The sequence below is a fragment of the Grampus griseus genome (genome assembly GCF_964374135.1).
Source record: "Grampus griseus genome assembly, chromosome: 1".
NCBI lineage: Eukaryota > Metazoa > Chordata > Mammalia > Artiodactyla > Delphinidae > Grampus > Grampus griseus.
In genome coordinates this window covers 41,565,964-41,582,321 of record NC_139017.1, presented here as the reverse complement: position 1 = coordinate 41,582,321, position 16,358 = coordinate 41,565,964, and the positions used below count along the sequence as shown (strand labels likewise).

At 49.2% G+C, this 16,358-nt stretch overlaps 1 long non-coding RNA gene across 3 annotated transcripts in view; it reads right to left on the bottom strand.

Moving 5' to 3' along the window:
• Positions 1–297: 297 nt before the first annotated feature.
• Positions 298–16,358, bottom strand: part of LOC309831582 — a 78,535-nt gene continuing 62,474 nt past the window's right edge. For 2 of the 3 annotated variants that reach the window (XR_014297601.1, XR_014297603.1), the window contains 5 exons: positions 14,082–14,840; positions 13,822–13,935; positions 4,549–4,626; positions 3,204–3,286; positions 298–1,265 (listed from right to left, as the gene is read on the bottom strand). This is a non-coding gene — a long non-coding RNA (uncharacterized lncRNA). Of the gene's footprint in view, positions 1,266–3,203; positions 3,290–4,548; positions 4,627–13,821; positions 13,936–14,081; positions 14,841–16,358 lie in introns of all 3 variants that reach the window. The other variant, XR_014297602.1, reaches the window with a different exon arrangement.

Sequence of the window (16,358 nt, the reverse complement as noted above, 5' to 3'; positions counted from 1 at the left end):
TATTTTTGAGCACTTACTCTATGCTGAGTACTTTGCTAAGTGATTCACGGGTATCTTCTTACTTAATTCTTGTGGGCCAGGGAGGTAGATGCTATTAGTGTTTCCAATTTACAGACAATGAAATGGAGGCGCAGAGAGTTCTGACTGAGCTTTCCTGTCCTGTTTCTGAGGCACGGCACCCCAGTCTTGGGGCACAGAGGGAGAGAAAGGCTGCCCTCTTACCCAGCGGTGTGCCGGTAAATGTTTACCAGCTAGCTCCCTGGCAAAAAAAAAACAAACAAAACTGGTTTGCAGCATTTACTGATTCCCGAGGTGTGAATACTCCCACTGTGGCTGACTTCAAGCTACCGACTTCCTGGAGCCAGCGTGAGAGGCTCCAGCACACACCGCCTCTCTTTGGGGTGAGTTCCGGAGATTTACAGCAGTGCTTCTCAAAGTGTGGTCCCTGAACCAGCCACATCGGCATCGTCTGAAAATGTTCAAATTCTCTGACTTCACCACAGACCTACTGAAACCCTGGGGTGGGAAGGAGGAGCCTCCCTCTGTTTTCAAGCCCTCCAGGGCATTCAGATGCATGTTCAAGCTTGAGAACCTCTGGAGCAATGGGGTAATAGGCCCTTTCACAAACTCAGCTGGTCCCAGTCTTCATCCTGCGGTTGGGAGAATGGGGTTTGTTTCCCACTCCTCGGCAGATGGGCAAACTGAGGCCAGAGAGGCGAAGGTTGCTGGAAATTGGTGGGTGAGAAAAATGGATTAAGAAACCCTCCAGCCTGGGTTTCCTTCCCCATAAAGTAATGGGGGTGGGGGGGTCTCTGCAGAGTCCCTCAGTCCTGGCCCTCCATGGGTCTGGGAAGTGATTGCCCATGGACCCAAGGTTAGTGGAAGGTGGGAAGGCTGAGCTCTGACTCCAGGCAAATGGCCAGAGCAGAGGGAAGGAGAGAAATCCAGGGTCCTCTGGCGCTGGCCCCCCTGAAGAGGGGGCAAGTGAGGAGAGAGCCACGTAAAAGCATAAGTCTCAGCAACGCCTGGTTCTGAGCCTTCGAGGCTGGTCCAGAGAGGTCCCGAATCTGAAGTAAGTCCCGGGATGGTGCTAGAGAGTCTGAACCAGCAATCTCTCTGCCTCAGGCCTGAGCCCAGAAGACCTGTGATGGCTCCTGGGGTTGAGGAGGGGCAGGAGCCGCAGGTCCAAGTCCCGCCAAGCTTCTGTGGGACGTGTTTGCTGTCTGGTTGTCTCAACAACTTCCCTCGACCCCAATCCAGATTTGCTATTAACCAAAGACAAACAAATCAAGAGCCAAGTATCAGAAGTGATGCAAATTCCGTGTCAGCCCCGGGAGGCCCTGAAACACCTGGGCAATCAGCAAGGGCATGATGTCACCCAGAGAAATGCTTGGCTCGCAGGCAACTGTGGTCACGTGACACGGCCAGTGTGCCCGGGTCACACGGAGGGTGGGGTTCCCCTCTGAGCTCAGAGCGTCTGACAGAGAACCAAAACACAAACAGAAACTGTCCTGTCAGGGCGAAATCCGTAAGTCATGTGATGGGGCAGTTTCTCGCCTCAAAGTTTGAGTCACAGAAGCGAAGACTCAGAGCCAGCATTACCTAGCAAAATCAGGCCCTGCTGGGATACTGGTCTGCTGTTTGCTTGGGCTGGAAAGTTGGATCCACTGGAATTCCAGTCACTCTCCTTTCAGGGAAGAAGTTCTGTAGGAGTTTACTCAGAGGTACCTGCTCTAGAATTTCTTAGTGAAAATCCTGGACCCAACACCAGCCTTCCCCACTGGGCTGCTACCTCCCTGCAGTGTCTCACCGGGGCTTGGCTTCCATGTTGGTCGGTCCCCAGGGGGAGGCCAGTAGCCTGGGTAGCCACTCCTCCTTCCCAACCCAGAGTGGACCACGTGGGCTGCTTCCGCAGCTGCTGGTTCAAGCTAAGGGAGATTTGGGCTCAGCAAATGCTGAGCGAATATCTGGGGCAAGCTGAAGGTTTTAGGTAGCAGGGAGGTATGAGGTGCTGGGTGCCAAGGGGCAATGGCCCACTCCATTCTCTTGCCCCCATTCTTCCAGGCTCCCACTCTTTGTAAAGCAGCTGTTGACCACCTGGATCCTGGCACTAGGCAATGGTGTGGGCAGTATGCAAGTGGGCAGCCAGGTCACTGCCCTCAAGGGGCTTACGTTCTATAATATTTAGGAAGATAACGCTATCACAATCCAACACAGTAACAAGCAACAGCGAACAGCATGTGATTTACCACAGACTCAAAGCAGTGTAGCACACCGGGAAAAGCATGGATGGTCCCTGTACCAGACACACTGCATCTGAATTCTAGCTAGGCCACTCACCAGCAGCTGTGTGACCTTGGGCAAAGTGCTTAAACTCTCTGAGCCCCAGTCTACACTTCTAAAAAATGGAGATAAAAATTTCCAACTCACAGGGCTGTGGTAAAAAATGAAATAATGGCTGCAAAACAGCTGGTAAAATGCTCAGCACAGAGTAGGTACTTGATAAACTGTCATAGTTCCCTTAATTCCTTTTTGGGCTGAGATGGGCTATAAAAGACGAAGCATTTATATCTGGTCTCCAAACCTAGAGCACATCAGAAGCAATAAAGTGAAAGCACTAGAAGGGAGGCTCAAAAAGAGAAGGGAAAATTAACACACAAAAGCCTGACAGTGAGAGAACACCTAGAAAAACTATAAAAGCAAATGTAAAAACAAAATAGCGTGCAGGGACCATAAGGGTAGAAGCAGACAGCCAGCCTCACCCCACAGCCTCCAGGGCCATCACGCTATCACAAGACAGCAGAGCACATGTCGTTCTCAATGACGATGTATTCGATAGTCACTAGGAAGCCAGGGATGAGAACAGCGCGCTTAAAAAATATTTCCGTCCACAATTTTTAACATTAAGAAAAAAGTGCCTAAAGTGTGTGGGGCTGGTAAATTTTCAGGCATCCAGAAAATTCACCTGCCACAATTTCCCAATGGTTGGATTAACTGAGTTTTTACTCTACTTTTTATATATTTGTCAGAGAGCTTAGAACCATGCCGAGCACATCACAGGGGCTTACCAGACTGTTTACTGATAAATTTATACAGGGTTGGAATACGGTTTTTTTCTGTTTCCTGTTTTTAACCCTTCGATGCATTAACTAATCGAGGCCAGGGCCAGGATCCAGCTTCTCTTTGAAAGGGCAATACTGTACCTGATTATCTTCAGCCTCCCCTGCTACCTCCACCAGGCCGTTCCTCTTTCTATATTCCAGGCTTTAGTCGATGGTGCCATCATCTACTAGACAGCAACAATGACAAAAGCAATGATAATAATTATGTGAACGAAATTAGCAGGTTCTGTTTTCTAAGCACTTGCCAGGCTAGGTACACCTTGTTTTTTTCTCCCTAAAGTCCTGCAAGGTAGGATTATTTCAGTTCTCAGATGCAGAGGGTGAGAGTCAGAGAAGTAACTTGCTTCGGGCACCCAGCTCCTAAGGGGCAGAGATGCATCTGACCCCTTCGCTCTGCGCGCAGTCCGCCAGCCTGAGGCGGGAATGTTCCCGGGACCCAGAGCAGCCCGGCACGCTCTTTGCCGGTCAGGCCTCACCAGCTCTTGTCAGGTGGCAGAGTGCTGCCTGCTGCGCAGAGCAGGAGGGACTTGGCGTGAGCAGAGACCCCCTGCCCCACTCGCCCTCCAGCCTGGCATGGGCCTCCCATCCTCTCCCTTTCCCTGTCTCTGGGGTCCCCAACAAAAGGTGCTCTCATTCCCCACACGTCTCCTCAGTTTTCCATTTGATTTTTGACTTTTATTTCATGCTAATGCTAAGTGTAAAACAGATTAAGTTCTTCTGGCAATTAGCCCATAAGTAAGTAAGATATCCTTACATTTGAAAACACCCACTTGGAACAATCTGGGCCTCTCCATTCTCTTTTCCTTCTGACCCTGTCAGAGTTCTGTCCTGGAAACACACCGAGAGCCTCCCCATCTCTGAACCCTCTTCTTTCCTTCCTCTTACATATGTACTGAGTCTGGCAGATGACAGGTGAGGCTGGCAGGGACAAGGGAGCCTGGCAGATTCTGGAATTTGAATCTAGATTGCCATTTACATGACCTTGAGTGAATTATTGAATAGCTTTAGCTTTCATTTTCCTTATCTCTAAAACGGAAACTGGAACCGCTCCCTGGCATGTGAAGATACCAGAAGCTTCCCCTCCCCAACCTGTTTTAATAAAGTGCCTGGCATGTGGTAAGTTCTTATCTCATCCTACTGTGGCCCATTTCTTCCATGAAGTCTTCCTTAGTTGTCCCAATTGTGGCAGAGACAGTTAACTACCAACCCCATCCCTACTCCCCCTTTTTTCCTTACTAACAAAACCCCAAGTTTATTTGGGGGAGTAATGTGCCCAGCTAAGAATTACATTTCCCAGGCTCCTTTGCAGTTAGGGTGTGCATGGGTCACAGGTATGGCCAGTGAGATGTAAATAGAAGTTGCTGGGAGAGGCTCTGAGAAACCTCTTTAAAGGAGGCTGACTCAGCTGTGCCCTTTTGCCCCTTACCATCTTTCTCCTTTTTCTTGTCTGGAAGGCGAATGTGATGTCTGGAGCCACAGTGGCATGTTATGACCATATGGCAACCTGGAAGATGGAAGTCACATCCTAAGCATGGCAGAGCAGAAGAGTAGAGGAAGTCTTTGCCATGGAGGGTGTGGTCCACCAGACGTCAGGATTTATGTTACATGAGGGAAGAAGAAACTAGTTATTTAGGATTTCTATTACATGTAACCCAACACAGTCCCTATGGATATGTAGACTGGTGACCTTGCCCTCTTCTCTGAGCTCCAGTCACACATACGGTCACAAGTGTATTCAGGAAGATTTTGGTTATAAGCAAAGTAGCCTAACTAGATTTTTTGGAGCCACATTATGTGAGGAGTAGAAAGTTTCTGATTCATGTAGTGTGTCTGTGCCCCAAAGCTAATGAGGTCCTGCACTAAAGTTGGTTCTCTGTCACCTGCTCCTTATCTTTTGGGAGGAATGAAAGACAGTTGGATGCTATAGCAAAGCAAACATTGTTTGCAGGACTGTAGGATTTGTTAAATCAAATGCAGAATGACAGGGAATGAGTGAGCAGAAGAAAGCAGGTCTCCAACCCACCTGTGAGGTTTGGGAAAAACTTGGTGCGTTCTGATTATAAGAGTATGGCTTCTAGGGACTTCCCTGGTGGCGGAGTGCTTAAGAATCCGCCTGCTAATGCAGGGGACATGGGTCCGAGCCCTGGTCCGGGAAGATCCCACATGCTGCGTAGCAACTAAGCCCCTGCGCCACGACTACTGAGCCTGCACTCTAGAGTGCGTGAGCCACAACTACTGAGCCCGCGAGCCACAACTACTGAAGCCTGCGCGCCTAGAGCCTGTGATCTGCAACAAGAGAAGCCACTGCAATGAGAAGCTCGCATATCACTATGAAAAGTAGCCCCTGCTCACCGCAACTAGAGAAAGCCCGCACGCAGCAACAAAGACCCAACACAGCCAAAAATAAAAATAAATAAATAAATAAATTTATAAAAAAAATAAAAGTATGGCTTCTAGACCATGGAGAAGTAATGAGTCCTACCTTGGGCAGCGTACGTATTTCTTCACATGCCCACGTTCTGCATCCCCAATGAGTTCAAATTTGCAGTTAAATTTAAAGGCATTTATTCACTTCCGACGTGGAAGTTTCTGTGCTAAGTGCTGCAGGGAACTCAGAGATGAAAAAGATCCCGGCCTTGCCCTCAGGGAGTTGACAGCTGAGTTGGGGGATGGCAGAAGCATATATGATTCTCACATGAATGCAGGAGGTTGTGGAAAGTCAACCACAGAAGTCGAGAAGGATGGGGAAATACAAAGGAGGAGGAGACTGAGGCCTTGAAAGGAAGGTGCATCTGAGCTGGGCTTTGGAGAATAGGTGGCATTTCAGCAGGGGGCAGGGTGGGGAGGGCTTGCCCAGCCTGGAGGAGTAGCAGGGACAGGATGCAGAAAGGTCACCAGGCATGGGCCGAGTTCAAAATGGTCACAACTAGTAGGGCTACAGTGTTGGGAGCCTGAGGAGGTGAAACTTGGGTGCTGGGTGTGGGAGATAAAGCTATGATTGAGTTTAAAAATAAAAACAATGATGCAGCACGCACTGTGTGTGTAACATGTGCCCGCCACGGTTCTAAGTGCTTTCTGTGGATTAATTCACAGCAATCCTATGAACCACAGTGACTGCCCCTGGGAGGGGAAGTCCAAAGGACAGAATTGGAAAGGAGGCTTCTTACAGTGTAACTTTTGTAAAGTTTGAATTTTGAGTCACGTGAATGCTTACCCTATCTTAAAGGTTAATATGAAATTTAAAAGAGGAAAAAAAGGAGGCTTCCCATTCTGAACTGAAGGAAGAGAAGGGAGAGAAGGAAGAAAAGGTGGCCAGATTCTAGCCCTTCAGTGATGGGTCTGGGTGAGGTCATGGGCCTCCAGCCAGGAGAGATTCCAAGGTGAGTTCAGCCTTGCTTTGCTAAATGACCCAGGACAGCTCCCCTTCCCTGGGGGTGAAGGGTCAGTGCTGCTCATGTGCCTAGAGGCCCTGCCTCAGAAGGGGCTGGAAGACTGGCCTCCGTCTCTCCGCCTGCCGTGGGAACAAGGGAAATGGACAAGGAAACACAGACTACGGCCTCATCAGCCATTGATAAACAAGAAGCAGAGCAGATTGGGAATGTGTAAATGGTGAGGAGGACACAAGGATTCTGGGCACTGAGTCCTGGTCCTGCCTAGCCACCAAGTGTCCCTGTGACCTTAGATAAGCCATTTTCCCTTTGGGGTTCAGCTCCATCCCTGTCACCAGGGGAGGGGCCTGGACCAGAATGATGGTCATCCAACTGCCACTCCCCCGCCCCTTCGCCCGCTCCAACTTACTTTACCTTTTGGGCATCCCCTCAAGACTTCACAGAGGCCCTAGATTGAGAAAACGACAGCTAGCCAGTCAAAACGATAGCCAGTCTCACCTAGACGGTCTCCAGGCCAAGTGGTTTTGTCACTCCACAGCTCTGAGAGCCTTGCCACCTCCCCGGATACAACCCCTTCAGGCAAGGAGGTCAAAGGAACACGCTTCAGTCAGCTAGGGGCTGAGCAGTGGGGACCCCACGCCCCTGGGTGATGGCAGGTCTGGCGGGGCAGCAGCAGGCAGCAGGTGGCTGGAGGTGGAGGTGTCCGTGCACATGGTGGAGGGCCCCTCTTGGGCAAAGCCAGGCAGATGCATTAACAGCCCAAGTGCCATAGCAGCTGCAGCCTGCTGGTTGGTCCCTGGGAAGGTCGTGATAGAGGTGGGGCACCTTCAGTGGAGGTCTCTCTACCTGAGCAAGGCACGTGGCTGCATCTTCCTGACCCTCATGGTCAGGAGTAGTCAGCCCAGAGGCTGGCAAGCATCCTCAGAGAGCACTGGGTATAGAGCCCATGGTTGCCCTCCAGGCCTGGAAGCCTCTCCTCTCCCTTCTCCTTACAAGTCCCTATGCCTCATTATCATAACTTTGTCATAAGTTTTGCTCAAAACTTTCCTGTTGAACACAGCAGCCAACTTGAAGGAGCTCCCGATGGCCAAATTTGACATAATTTGAGCAAATTAAAAAAAAAAGATCACAACAGATTATAGCTTATAGAACAAGAGAAAAATAGGAAATAATGTGTCTATACTGATATAAATGTTTGAATAAACAAGTAAGGGAAAAGGGACAGCCTTTCTTACAGAAAAATTTCAGTTGATGAACATTAGAAGGTGTGAAGGAAATAGAAAACCACCATTTGGCAGACACCCACGGTCGTGGTTGTCTTAAGCAAGACTCATCAACGGAAACAAACATTTGTGGGTAAAAATAAGATGAGAAACAGGATGCTTACATCATCTCAAAGTAGTTCCCTACAAGATGCCTATTAGTAGCAAAGGGGAAAAGACTACCTTTACAGTGGAAAACCTGGCAGACCCCACCTTACTCGGGTGATCACAGTCAACATAACGAGTACCACAACATATCAGCCTCATGTGCCGCCTGATATGATGCACTGAGAGGGGCACAGCATCACTTCTGTGGTGTTCTTGTCAAAATGCACAACCTGAGGAAACACCAGACAAACCCAAATTGAGGCACATTCTACATAATAACTGGCTAGTACTCTTCAAGAGTATGAAGGCCATGAACGAGTAGATGAAGGTGCTATCCCAGGCCAGAGAGACTACAGAAACACGATAACTAAGTGCTATGGGTGATCCTGGTTTGGCTCCTGGATAAGATGAAGAACACGAATGGGGAACTTGATGAAATGTGAATGGGGTCTGTAGCTAATGCTGATTTCCTGGTTTTGATGACTGTACTGTAAATTTGTAGGATGTTAACATTTGGGGAAACCAGGTGAAGGGTATTTGGGAATTCTTTGTACTGTTTGCAACATTTATGTAAGTCCGAAATTATTTTGAAAAAGTAAAACAGAAACTTTTTCCTCTTTTGTCCGACTTCCCCAGAGTCACTCCTGTAGCTGTGTGTTGCCAGCTACTTCACACGGTGTGTTGGTATTATTTGTTTATGTGTCTGCCTCCTTCAGGCTCCGAGTTCTAGGACAGGGACTATGCCACGTTAATCTTTGTTTTGGCCTCATCTTATAAATCTTACTTGGGTGGGAGCTGACTGGCTGTTTCTCTTCAAGAAACTCCCTACTCTATCCACTCCCACCGTAAGAAGCACCACTGCTCTTTCAGCTGCTTAGCCCAAAGTCCTAGGGGTCATCGTAGGTACCTTTCTTTTTCTCTCATCCCAGGACTAGCAAGTCCTATTGGGGTTCTCCAGAGTTTATCACCAACCAGACCACTTCTCCCCCATCCTCTGCCAGTGCCCTAAGCCAAGGGTACTCATTTCTCATCTGAACGTGAACCTCACACTCCTAACTGGTCTCCCCTAACCCGATCCTCAAATTTCTTTTCCACCGAGCAGCCAGAGGGATCTTTCAAAGGGGAAAGTCGGGTCTCACGTCACTCCCTCCAGTGGTTTTCCATTGCAATTAGTGTAAAATGCCAATTCCCAGCACGTTCCACGAAGGTTCTATCCTATCTTCCCTCTCCTTGAACCTCTCTGCCCTCACTCACCCTGCTCCAGCCACATGGGCCTTCCGTCTCTCCCACAGATATGCCAAGTTAGTTTCCATGTCTGAGGTGTGTATCTTCACATGAGCATCTCCTTGTCAATACTGAGGCTTCAGCCCAGTTGTCACCTCCTCGGATAGACCTAACCCAATCTGTTAGCTAAATTAATCCTCTTCTCCCCCAGACACTCTTTGTCTGTGTGTTAGTTTGTCAGGGCTTCCATAACAAAGCACCACAGACTGGTAGCTTAAACAACAGAGGTTTATTGTCTCACAGTTCTGGAGGCTAGAAGTTTCCAAGATCACGGGGCCAGCAGGGCTGGTTCCTTCTGGGGGCTGTGGGGAGAACTCGTTCCATGCCTCTTTCCTAGTTTCTAGTGGCATGTGGCAACCTTTGGTGTTCTTGGCTTGTGGATGCATCACTCTGATCTCTCTTCAACTTCACATGGTGTTCTCCCTGGGTACCTGTCTCTACATTTTCCCTTTTTATAAGGATACCAGTCATGCTGGATTAGAGCCCCCCCTAATGATCTCAGTTTAAATCAATTACCTAAGTAAAGACCCTATCTCGAAATAAAGTCATATTCTGGGGCTTAGGACTTCAACACATAACTTTTGGGGGAACACAGCTGAACCCATAACCATTCCATTACCTTGTTTTATTTTGTTTAGGGCTTTTTTAAATTATTATTACAATTTTATTTATTTATTTATTTTTGTCTGCGCTGGACCTTCGTTGCTGTGCACAGGCTTTCTCTAGTTGCATCGAGCTGGGGCTACTCTTAATTGCGGCGTGCAGGCTTCTCATCGTGGTGGCTTCTCTTGTTGCGGAGCACGGGCTGCAGGCGTGCGGGCTTCAGTAGTTGCAGCACGTGGGCTCAGTAGTTGTGGCTCGCAGGTTCTAGAGCGCAGGCTCAGTTGTTGTGGCGCACGGGCTTAGGTGCTCCGCAGCGTGTGGGATCTTTCCAGACCAGGGCTCGAACCTGTGTCCCCTGCCTTGGCAGGTGGATTCTTAACCACTGCGTCACCAAGGAAGCCCCTAGGGCTTTTATAACCATCTTAACTATCTCATTTATTTGTTTGTGGTCATTGTCCGTGTCCCACAACTACAACATAAGCTATATGAGGGCAGGGATCTGCCCCAGCTTTAGTGCTTGGTCCTTTTCCTGCCTTGCAAAAGGACACTAGCTCCTATTTCTACAGCATGAATCAGGATACTTCCCTTGGATTGCCCCAGGTGGGAGGAACAGGCCTGCCCCCATTCACTTTCCACAAGCAACCAATGTGCTTGCTACATGTTCACTGCTTAGCTCAAAGTCCAGTCAAAGATCGGCAGCATCAAAACCTGGATGCAGCCATGAATCTCAGAGCCCCAGAAATGCTCTACACATACCCAGGTTTCCTGCCCTCTTGCCAGTGCAGCACAGCCTGATGGCTAAGGGCATGGGCTGTAGAGCTAGACCGCTTGGGTCTGCCACTTAAGCTGAGAGACCTGGGTACATCACTTACCACACTGTGCCTCAGTTTCTCCAACGATAAAATGGAGACAATTTTAAAAGTACCTTCCTAGTAAGTTGTTATATAAAATGAGATCCATACATGATAAACAGAACGTCTGACCATTAGGAAGTGCGTTATGCTAATCCAGGTCTCATCTTTTAGGCCTGGTCTGAAGTCTTGGAAAGTTCCTGGTGGACAAAGGGACCAGAGCCCAGGAGGTGTCTCTGGTCAACTGGGGACACAGAGGCTCCAGGTTACTGCTCAAACTCCCCCTTCAGAATCCCCATTTGCCCCCAAAGACGGCAAGCCAGCACTGGGGAGATTTTGACCATAAGATGCTGGGTGGGCCTTGGAGTTTCACTGGTACTTCTGGCTGACTGAAGGGAAGAAAAAGAAGGCTCTCACTCCTCAGACTCTTTCTGAACACTCAATGTGAGGTATGCAGCTTCCAGATGACTCAGCAGGGCCAGTTCCCTTGGAATCAGCTGCTCTGGCTCAAAACTGTCCGTGTTGCAGCAGCCTCACTCGGCCACCCCCAGAAAAGCTAACCCACCACTCAACTTACTTCCTGATTTAATACCTATATATAGCCATGTGTATAGACCTTTCTATATATGTATGCACTTAGAAACCAGCGAGCCTAAAAATACCCCTGCCCCATACTTCATTTCCTTGTTTTCTGTAGGTTCCTTGTTCTAATTTTATAGCTCAGGAGACTGGAAATTGCTGTCAGAAGGGAGTGACCTCCGTGGGTGGCAGGGGGACCAGAGGACAGGCTCTGTTTGGGAGACAGGAGGATCCATTCCCAGCCCCAGCTCTAAAGTCAATGTGCTGTGATGTTTTGGGATATCCTCCTCCTTGCTAAATCTCAGTGTCCCTCAAGTGAAGAAGGTATTGAACTTGATGATCTAGGTGTTTTCTTGCTCTTCCATTCATCGGCTAAGTGCAATGGTCCTCATGGGAAAAGCTGATGCAGACACACCAGAACCATTGATTCCTGTTCATTCGCTCAGTTAACAAACAGTTGTTGAGCACTTACTGTGTGCCTGATAAAAATCTCTAACCTTAGGGGACTTACATTCCCATTAGAGGAGATAAATAATAAACAAAATAAATAAAGTTTATAGTATGTTTGACGGTGATAAGCGTCATGGAGAAAAAGAAAGTAAAAAGTGGGGACAGAAATTGGAGGGGGTGCAATTGTAACTAATCAGGCTGGGGAAGACCTCACCGAAAAGGTGGCATTTGCATACAGACAGGAACGAGGCTGTGCCCAGGACGGGAGGCAGTGAGCACATGGAAACCTGGGGGAAGAGTCCCAAGCAGAGGAGCTGCACACACCAAGGCCTCAGGTGGGAGAACGCCTGGTGGGTTTGAGGCCAGTGGGGCTGGAGTGGAGTGAGCGGGCAGTGAATCCTACGAGTGTAGATGGAAAGATAAGATGGACCACTGCTCTGGATGAGATGGGGCACCCCTGGAGGGCATTGCGCTGAGGGGAAACCTCAGCTGACCTCTATCTTCACAGGATAGTCTGCCTCCTGGGATGGTTCACAACAGACTATACAGGACACAAGGGTGGAGGCAGGGAGACCATTAAGGAGACTACTGCAAACAAGGCAGGACTGATGGTGGCTTGGAGCAGGGTGAGGGAGAGATGGGGAGAAGTGATCAGGATCTACATGTATGTGGAAGGGTTTGCTGATGGATTGGGCGTGAGTATGAGAGAAACAGAAGCCAAGAGTGACTCCAAGGTTTTTGGCCTGAGCAATGATGGAGCTGTCATGAACTCAAATGGAGAAGACTATGGGAGGAGAAAAGATCAGGAAGTCAGTTTTGGACCCATGAGGAGCGAGGTGCCTATTAGACATCCCAGTGGAGAAGCTGAGTGGGCAGTTGAATGTATGAATCTCGAGGTCAGAATAGAGTCTGGAATGGAGATGTACATTTGAGAGTTGTCAGCAGGCACATACATATGGTACATAAAGCTGCAGGCCTGGGTGAGGTCTGTGAGATGGTGTGGGGGGATCCAAGCTCTGAGCTCCAGGGCACACCAACATTTAGAGCTTGGGAGGTGAGAAGGGACCAGCAAAGGGTACAGAGAGCCAGGGAGGCATGGCAACCTCTCTCTAGGCTTTAGCTCATTTAGTAAAAGGGGAGGCTCTCAAGGGTCCTCTCCCACTCTGATACCTGTGCTTATAAGATGCAGAATGGAGCTGTGCCCAGATCGCAGCAGGAAACCCTTTCCTAGCTCTTGTCCAGGATGCACGTGGGATCCAGGCTCCTACTTGAGCTGCCCCTGGCATGGGGCATCTGCGATAGCCTGAGGTAGCTCGTCACAGTGAGGGGTAGGGAGTGGGGAGGCTGGCAGCCCTGCCCCCCTGCAGCAAGCCTTCTGCAGTCCCCGCCCAGGGAGGGGGGACGGCCAGGGCCAGGGCTGGAGAGGTAGGAGCTGGCTTTATTCTGACACTGCTTTCCTTCTGTGGAAAAAGAGCTTAACTTCTCTCTTGTGATAGATGCTAACAGGGGGATAAGTGCTTGGGATACTAACAATGCACACGATTCTGAGTATTTTTAACAAAAAAGGGGAGAGTGGTTTCTAATTGACATCTCTGTCCTCCAGTTATCTCATGGGAACTTGAAAAACATTTCTTGCCTGCCCAGAGGTAATGTCCCAGTCAGAGTTTTCCCCAGGATTTCTAGGATCTAACCTTGGGAAGAGCGAAACCAGCCCTGGAAGCAGCCAGGCTGTCAGGATTCCTGGCCTCAGGGAGTGCAGGCTCAGCAGCCCTGCCAGCGTCTGACCCTGACGTGCTCCCAGCCAGCCCACTATTCCTCTCTCAGAGAGCCCGCACTCAGCCAGCTGGGGCGCTCTTGTTCTACTACTGCTAGTCACTTCCATTGCACATGTACTGTGTGTTTTTAATATACTGTATATACATATATATACATATATATATATACACACACATTTAATCCACAAGAATCCTACTATAACACCTCATAATGATTGAACAGACACAATGCGATTAGCTCCAAGTGTCCCATCTTTCCTTAATCCTCACTGTAATGAGACTCCAAGTTTTGTGCAGTGGAATTCTTGGGATCCTACGTATGATGTTCTGATTAGGTTTTGCAGTATTACTGTCCCTTTTACAACGCAGGAAACTGAGGCTTAGAGAGATTTACTTACTGATGTCACTCAGGAAGCTGGAGATTTGTGCCCAGGCGTCCTGGCTCCATGGCCGATGGGCTTCATCCCCTTGCCACAGGATGCCTGTACCTTCAAGGTCATCTCACCTGACAGCTGGGGAAACAAAGGACCAGAGAGGAGAAGTGCCTTGCTGCAGCTCACAGAGGGCCCGGACAGTTGGGAGCAGGCCCAGGAGTCCTTTCATGGGCTGCCCACCACTCATTTATAGATATTCTCTGCCTACACACTATGGGCACTACCTGGTGAGATGGCGGGGAGGCTCTTCCCAGGGCAGTGCATCAGCCTGGTGTCTCTGATGCTCACTGTGGCTGGCCCTGTGACACTCACCATGGGCCAGGAGAGACGTGTCCTGTGGCCAGGAACTGTTCTGGGGAGGCAAAGATGAGCCAGCAGGAACCCTGCCCTTACCAGTTCACGCTCCCTAAACTACAGCACAGCATCACCCCTCCTGCCTCCCTCGCTGGGGCCCCTTCCTCTCCCTCTCCACCTGCTGGAATCCCAGGCACCTTTCAAGGCCCCTTTGGTTCACTTGACCTCCTCTGGGAGGCCTCCCTGCAGAACCCAGACCCTCTTCCTCTCCCTAGCACTTAGTCTAAAGGCCTTTCTCTATTGTGGGTACTTGGCTGTGTTGGTATCTTCCCCCTAGGCTGGCAGAAAGCCCCTCAGGGCCGGGACCACGTCTTGCCCCACTCTGTATGCCTCTTCCGAGCACCTGGGTTGATGTACTATAACATAACTTGCAGCACTAATTATGAAGCCGGCAGAATGGTGTTACCAAGTGAGAATTCTAAGAATTCAGAGGGGACAGAGGTTACTTGAGGAAAGAGTTAGTATCCTGCCTTGCTCTCCCTCTCAGAGAGACATTATGCGTGTGAAAACAGGAGAGGAAGCGTTTAGGAAGAGGAAAGAGCTTGAACAAAGGCATGGAGACAAAATTCCAAGGAAGTGGAAACTAAGGGTCACGTATGGGAGACAGCAAGTCACTCTTATGGCTGGACCTGTGAAGGAGAAAAGGAAAAACTAAGGTTGGATGACAAGTGACCCTACCTCAAGAGGTCACTGTGAGGATTAAGTGAGTTCGAGCGTAGAGCAGCACCTTGCGTGCGTTAGGGGTTATTGAGGCTTTAGCTGTTTTCTGTCATTCTGCCCCGCCACCACCCATTTGCACCCCTCCCAAAGCGGGGGTCTCTGAGTTCTCGGAACACTGGCTGGCAGGGGGCTGGCGTTTTCCCTGTTGTTACCAAGTCTCTCAGGCTGAAGGTCATTTGTGCGTTTTAGGGGCCACAGAACTTTCCTTCCTCATGTACCCACTCCCTTTTCAGGGATTCATCACCTTGTTCTTTATTGTCATTATTATTAATTAAAACTACAAAGGGAATGTATGATCATTTTACCAGAATTGAAACATACAGATGAGTAAGAAGAAATGAAAATCACTGCAAATGCCACCATTTAGAGAGAATTCTGGTTAACATCTTAGGGTACCTCTCTCTCTCCAGACTTCTCCCCATTCAATATGTTTGTTTAAATAAGTATGTGTATATATTTAGGCCAGGGGGTGAGCAAACGCAGCCCCAGGCCCTCCTTGGAGGCCCCCTTAGTTGGGTGGGGCACCAGATTAGTGTGGTGGCTCTGAGCCCAGGACCCTGGCAGGTCAGGCACTGGACTTTTCTGCCTGATGCCCACGTGCTCCCCGCCCCCAGCTGAGCCTGGAGCTGCCTTCTGCCTGCCCTGCACCAATGTCCCTACCTGGAGCTGCTTTTGGATCCCTCCCATGGAGGCAACTTGCTGTGTGGGACGACTGCTTCAGAAGGAAAACCTGCAAGCAGCCCCTGGGAATGAATCGGGCCTTCATGTGAAAAGCCACTCTCTGCCGCATGCCCAGCTTCTCCTAAGCCACTCTGGAAGGGGACTGTGACGACACTAATGACCAAGAGAGCGAGGGGATGGGGTGGGAGCCCGCAGAATGTCTGCAGCTTTACAACAGCTGGAGAACATACTAGCAAATGCAAAGGTGACATTTATCCAGGTTTTCTCAGCTCCTCCCAAACATGGGGCGGTGGAGTTTGCTTTCATTCTACCATGGAATTTCTCAGAAGTCTTAAAAATCATAATGGCTATGATTTATTGATCATACATTCTGTGCCAGGCCCTTTACAGAAATTATGTTTAACCCTCACCTCAGTTTTACAAGGTGGATAAGGAAACTTATCTACCTTGTAAACAAGGTAGATAAGGAGCCACTGGCTCAACCCAGGCCCTGCCATCAGTAAGAGAGTAAGAGAGATCTGAACCCAGGTAATTGGACTCTAGAGCCCATGCTCTTTATTTCTCCATAAAAATGTATGTTTCTTTGATTAAAGTGACCTATTCCCATAGTTAAACATCAAATAGGGCTAAAAGGCATGGTGAAAGCCAGTGGCCCATAGTTCAACCCTCTCTACTCCTGTGCCCTGCTCCCCAGAGGCAACCACTTCCAACTCAGTAGCTTCCTTTTTTCTGCTTTTTACTCTAGA